Below are 7,094 nucleotides of genomic sequence, written 5' to 3' on the forward strand. Positions count from 1 at the left end.
CTTGCAACTCCTCGCACATGCGCAGCAGGCCTTGCAAGCGGCAGCCATTACACTCAAGGCTCTGCGGGGGACTACAATTCCCAGCAGCCCCAGGGGCTGCACAGCACATGGGCTGTTATGGCCAATAGGGTCCTCAGATTTTCGGCAGAGGCAAGAAAATACATTTGGCGCACTCAGGAGACCACACCAGTCGGAAGAGGGACCTCAGAGGAGCAGGTAGTGTCCAGGGAGCAGTGCTTCCCTGGACTAGGCCTGATCTCCCCTCTCCCCCCCCCCCTTAGGCCCCAGCTTGGCCCCAGCTCACAGTATCTTGAGGTTGCTTCAGGGAAGGCCCTCTTAGCTAGGGATGCTTCCCCATTTTACTGACTAGTGTTAGGGACACAGTGAAGACGCCGCACGGTGATTGTGGCCTGTGGTCTGGGACCCGACCACCTCCGTGTAAGAGACTCTGTATGGTGATATTATCCACGCCGGAATTCACCCCACGTGGAGGCGGCCCCATCGCGGACGGCGACGGCGCTGGATCAGCGGATCCTTGTTGCTAAGTCAGCCGCACCGAGTACTGGAGTACTTGGCAGGTACCTCAACCAAGTGCACCAACACTCCACGGGATAGCGCTATCTCCTACACTTTTGGGGTGGGGCCTGACATTGGGAGAAGGACATCAGGGTATTGGTGCCTGGCAACCAATGTACTTTGGGGACACTCCATTGGTGTACTGTATGCCGTGACATATACATATGTAGCCAGGTCCCCCGGTCTTCCGTTTCCCTTCCTTACCTCCGCTGCTGCACGGGGATGTTGGGGGAGGGCGACGGCGGAGGTTCGCGCATGCGCGAAGAAGGTTGCGGCAGCCATTGAATGGGTCGCGCATGCGCAGTGTAGTTAGCGCACGTGGCGGCAATAGACAAGGGCTCTGTGGGGAACTACTACTCCCATACTGCTTAGGGAGGTGGACCATGTAACCCACAACAGCCAATGGGACTGCTGTTTCCCCTGGAAGGGGAAAATATAAATTTCCGCGTGCTGGGAGCACAGAGGTGAGTCAGGATCCGGACAGAGAGGGTGCAGGTAGGGTCCAGGGAGCAGTGCTCTCTTGGACTAGGCCAGATATCCCCCAAGGTCCCAGATAGATCCCCTGAGTCCCAGTAGATACTGTGGGCTGTGCATACTGTAGGGAAAGGCCTCAGGTAGGGAGCCTTCCCAGTAGTGAGAGAGAGAGATATGCTGCAGGACATTGCCTGGAAGGGAAGTGAGGCCTGTTGCACGTGAGCGAATCCAGATTCATGGATAGAGACTATGTATAGGGGTACCAGCCGGCTGGAGGCCCGTCCAGAGGCATCGGCCTAAGGATCCACCCAGGAGAGGAGCAGCAGATCCCGGCACGGAACCAAGCTGTGGATTCAAGAAGTTTCAATAGTTGGTCTGGACTGAGACCAGGGAGGTATTGTACACGTTCCCCAACGGGCCCCGACACAAAGAGAAGTGCGCTATCCCACACACACTCTGTGGCGGAGAGAATAGCTTGTGGACACCCAGGGGTTAAGTGCCCAGGCGCTCCGGTACTCGGGAGGTGTTATTGCTGGGTTATACCTTGACAGCTGTGTTGTGTTATGTGGAGGGTATATAATCTGGGTATAGTCAAATACTGTTAGGCGCTACACCGTGAAATGAGGTGTATCCAAGGTTCCCAGTGGCGGAGGCTCAGGCCTCCTGACAGCCAAACAGGTGATAGCACCACGGGTAGTTTCAGTACCAAGGGGTACAAGGGCTACGTTGGGAGGCAGTGTCACTCATTGGGAGGCAGTGTCACTCATTGGGGAGGCAGTGTCACTCATTGGGGAGGCAGTGTCACTCACTGGGAGGCAGTGTCACTCATTGGGGAGGCAGTGTAACTCACTGGGAGGCAGTGTCACTCATTGGGAGGCAGTGTCACTCATTGGGAGGCAGTGTCACTCATTGGGGAGGCAGTGTCACTCATTGGGGAGGCAGTGTCACTCACTGGGAGGCAGTGTCACTCATTGGGGAGGCAGTGTCACTCATTGGGGAGGCAGTGTCACTCATTGGGAGGCAGTCTCGCTCATTGGGAGGCAGTGTCACTCATTGGGGAGGCAGTGTCACTCATTGGGGAGGCAGTGTCACTCATTGGGAGGCAGTGTCACTCATTGGGGAGGCAGTGTCACTCATTGGGAAGGCAGTGTCACTCATTGGGGAGGCAGTGTCACTCATTGGGGAGGCAGTGTCACTCATTGGGGAGGCAGTGTCACTCATTGGGGAGGCAGTGTCACTCATTGGGAGGCAGTGTCACTCATTGGGAGGCAGTCTCGCTCATTGGGAGGCAGTCTCGCTCATTGGGAGGCAGTGTCACTCATTTGGGAGGCAGTGTCACTCATTGGGAGGCAGTGTCACTCATTGGGGAGGCAGTGTCACTCATTGGGGAGGCAGTGTCACTCATGGGGAGGCAGTGTCACTCATTGGGGAGGCAGTGTCACTCATTGGGGAGGCAGTGTCACTCATTGGGAGGCAGTGTCACTCATTGGGGAGGCAGTGTCACTCATTGGGGAGGCAGTGTCACTCATTGGGAGGCAGTGTCACTCATTGGGAGGCAGTGTCACTCATTGGGGAGGCAGTGTCACTCATTGGGGAGGCAGTGTCACTCATTGGGAGGCAGTGTCACTCATTGGGAGGCAGTGTCACTCATTGGGGAGGCAGTGTCACTCATTGGGGAGGCAGTGTCACTCATTGGGAGGCAGTGTCACTCATTGAGGAGGCAGTGTCACTCATTGGGGAGGCAGTGTCACTCATTGGGGAGGCAGTGTCACTCATTGGGAGGCTGTGTCACTCATTGGGAGGCTGTGTCACTCATTGGGGAGGCAGTGTCACTCATTGGGGAGGCAGTGTCACTCATTGGGAGGCAGTGTCACTCATTGGGGAGGCAGTGTCACTCATTGGGGAGGCAGTGTCACTCATTGGGGAGGCAGTGTCACTCATTGGGGAGGCAGTGTCACTCATTGGGGAGGCAGTGTCACTCATTGGGAAGGCAGTCTCGCTCATTGGAAGGCAGTCTCACTCATTGGAAGGCAGTCTCACTCATTGGGAGGCAGTCTCACTCATTGGAAGGCAGTGTCACTCATTGGGAGACAGTCTCACTCATTGGAGGGCAGTCTCATTCATTGGAAGGCAGTCTTATTCATTGGGAAGGCAGTCTCTCTCATTGGGAAGGTAGTCTCGCTCATTGGAGGGCAGTCTCACTCATTGGAATGCAGTCTCATTCATTGGGAAGGCAGTGTCACTCATTGGGAAAGCAGTCTCACTCATTGGGAAGGCAGTCTCACTCATTGGAAGGTAGTCTCACTCATTGGGAAGGTAGTCTCGCTCATTGGGAAGGCAGTCTCACTCATTGGGAAAGCAGTCTCACTCATTGGGAAGGCAGTCTCACTCTTTGGGAAGGCAGTCTCACTCTTTGGGAAGGCAGTCTCACTCATTGGGAAGGCAGTCTCACTCATTGGAAGGCAGTCTCACTCATTGGAAGGCAGTCTCACTCATTGGGAAGGCAGTCTCACTCATTGGGAAGGCAGTCTCACTCATTGGGAAGGCAGTCTCACTCATTGGGAAGGCAGTCTCACTCATTGGAAGGCAGTCTCACTCATTGGGAAGGCAGTCTCACTCATTGGGAAGGCAGTCTCACTCATTGGGAAGGCAGTCTCACTCATTGGAAGGCAGTCTCACTCATTGGAAGGCAGTCTCTCATTGGGAGGCAGTCTCACACAGCCATCTTTATTGTTTCGCAATGGACAGAGGCAGTAAAACATTCAGGAGAGGGGACAAGAGACAGCTTGTGTAACAAGAGATTTAATTTTTAAACTGAGCCCTGTCCAAGCAAACAGGAGAGGGGGAGATAGGTTAAGTAAAGTTAATGATTATGGAAGAGAGAGCAAGGGTCTGAGAGAGAGGGGCAGAGATACAGAGATACAGAGAGAGAGAGAGAGGGGGGGGGGGGGCAGACATACAGAGAGAGGGACAGAGATACAGAGAGAGAGAGAGAGAGGGGGGGGCAGACATACAGAGAGAGGAGGGAGAGAGAGGGGCAGAGATACGGAGAGAGGGGGGCAGAGATACAGAGAGAGGAGGGAGAGAGAGGGGCAGAGATACAGAGAGAGGAGGGAGAGAGAGGGGCAGAGATACAGAGAGAGGAGGGAGAGAGAGGGGCAGAGATACAGAGAGAGGAGGAGAGAGGGGGGCAGAGATACCGAGAGAGGAGGGAGAGAGAGGGGCAGAGATACAGAGAGTGGAGGGAGGAGAGAGGGGCAGAGATACGGAGGGAGGAGGGAGAGAGAGGGGCAGAGAGAGGAGGGAGAGAGAGGGGCAGAGATACAGAGAGAGAGAGAGAGGGCAGAGATACAGAGAGAGAGAGAGGGGGGCAGAGATACAGAGAGAGGGAAGGAGAGAGGGGGAAGGAAAGATAGAAAGAGCTAGGTGGAGACAGACATACAGACATGATTGTGAGTGCTTGGCGTTACCCTCCTCTATGTATATGGAATTCTCATTGACTCTCTGTCTGTCTGTGACACGAATAACCAACTCTCAGCATCTGGGATCAACAGAACACAGGTAACATGGCACCTCTAGGGCTGGCACAGGGGGATATACAGAGCCTGGCACCTCTGGGCTGGCACAGGGGGATATACAGAGCCTGGCACCTCTAGGGCTGGCACAGGGGGATATACAGAGCCTGGCACCTCTAGGGCTGGCAAAGGGGAATATACAGAGCCTGGCACCTCTAGTGCTGGCAAAGGGGGGTATACAGAGCCTTGGCACCTCTAGGGCTGGCACAGGGGGGTATACAGAGCCTGGCACCTCTAGGGCTGGCACAGGGGGATATAGAGCCTGGCACCTCTAGGGCTGGCACAGGGGGATATACAGAGCCTGGCACCTCTAGGGCTGGCACAGGGGGGTATACAGAGCCTTGGACCTCTAGGGCTGGCACAGGGGGGTATACAGAGCCTGGCACCTCTAGGGCTGGCACAGGGGGATATAGAGCCTGGCACCTCTAGGGCTGGCACAGGGGGATATATAGAGCCTGGCACCTCAAGGGGCTGGCACAGGGGGATATACACAGCATGGCACCTCTAGGGCTGGCACAGGGGGATATACAGAGCCTGGCACCTCTAGGGCTGGCACAGGGGGATATACAGAGCCTGGCACCTCAAGGGCTGGCACAGGGGGATATACAGAGCCTGGCACCTCTAGGGATGGCACAGGGGGATATACAGAGCCTGGCACCTCTAGGGCTGGCACAGGGGGATACACAGAGCCTGGCACCTCTAGGGCTGGCACAGGGGGATATATAGAGCCTGGCACCTCTAGGGCTGGCACAGGGGGATATACACAGCATGGCACCTCTAGGGCTGGCACAGGGGGATATACAGAGACTGGCACCTCTAGGGCTGGCACAGGGGGATATACAGAGCCTGGCACCTCAAGGGCTGGCACAGGGGGATATACAGAGCCTGGCACCTCTAGGGATGGCACAGGGGATATACAGAGCCTGGCACCTCTAGGGCTGGCACAGGGGATACACAGAGCCTGGCACCTCTAGGGCTGGCACAGTGGGATATACAAAGCCTGACACCTCTAGGGCTGGCACAGGGGGATACACAGAGCCTGGCACCTCTAGGGCTGGCACAGGAGGATATACAGAGCCTGGCACTTCTAGGGCTGGCACAGGGGATATACAGAACCTGGCACCTCTAGGGCTGGCACAGGGGGATATACAGAGCCTTGCACCTCTAGGGCTGGCACAGGGGGATATACAGAGCCTGGCACCTCTACGGCTGGCACAGGGGGATATATACAGAGCCTGGCACCTCTAGGTCTGGTACAGGGTGATATACAGAGCCTGGCTACTCTAGGGCTGGCACAGGGGGATATATACAGAGCCTGGCACCTCTAGGGCTAGCACAGGGGGGATATACAGAGCCTGGCACCTCTAGGGCTGGCACAGGGGAATATACAGAGCCTGGCACCTCTAGGTCTGGCACAGGGGGATATACAGAGCCTGGCACCTCTAGGGCTGGCACAGGGGGATATACAGAACCTGGCACCTCTAGGGCTGGCACAGGGGGATATACAGAGCCTGGCACCTCTAGGGGCTGGCACAGGGGGATATACAGAGCCTGGCACCTCTAGGGCTGGCACAGGGGGATATACAGAGCCTGGCACCTCTAGGGCTGGCACAGGGGGATATATACAGAGCCTGGCACCTCTAGGGCTGGCACAGGGGGATATACAGAGCCTGGCACCTCTAGGGCTGGCACAGGGGGATATACAGAGCCTGGCACCTCTAGGGCTGGCACAGGGGGATATATACAGAGCCTGGCACCTCTAGGGCTGGCACAGCAGGATATACAGAGCCTGACACCTCTAGGGCTGGCACAGGGGAATATACAGTGCCTGACACCTCTAGGGCTGGCACAGGGGGATATATACAGAGCCTGGCACCTCTAGGGCTGGCACAAGGGGATATACAGTGCCTGACACCTCTAGGGCTGGCACAAGGGGATATACAGTGCCTGACACCTCTAGGGCTGGCACAGGGGGATATATACAGAGCCTGGCACCTCTAGGGCTGGCACAGGGGTTATACATACCCTGGCACCTCTAGGGCTGGCACAGGGGGATATTACAGAGGCTGGCACCTCTAGGGCTGGCACAGGGGGATATACAGAGGCTGCACCTCTAGGGCTGGCACAGGGGGCACATACAGAGCCTGGCACCTCTAGGGCTGGCACAGGGGGATATACAGAACCTGGCAACCTCTTGGGCTGGCACAGGGGGTTATACAGAGCCTGGCACCTCTTGGGCTGGCACAGGGGGAGATACAGAGCCTGGCACCTCTTGGGCTGGCACAGGGGGAGATACAGAGCCTGGCACCTCTTGGGCTGGCACAGGGGGATATACAGAGCCTGGCACCTCTAGGGCTGGCACAGGGGGAGATACAGAGCCTGGCACCTCTTGTGGCTGGCACAGGGGGAGATACAGAGCCTGGCACCTCTTGGGCTGGCACAGGGGGTTATACAGAGCCTGGCACCTCA

This window comes from Ascaphus truei, unplaced genomic scaffold (assembly GCF_040206685.1).
Source record: "Ascaphus truei isolate aAscTru1 unplaced genomic scaffold, aAscTru1.hap1 HAP1_SCAFFOLD_893, whole genome shotgun sequence".
Taxonomy (NCBI): domain Eukaryota; kingdom Metazoa; phylum Chordata; class Amphibia; order Anura; family Ascaphidae; genus Ascaphus; species Ascaphus truei.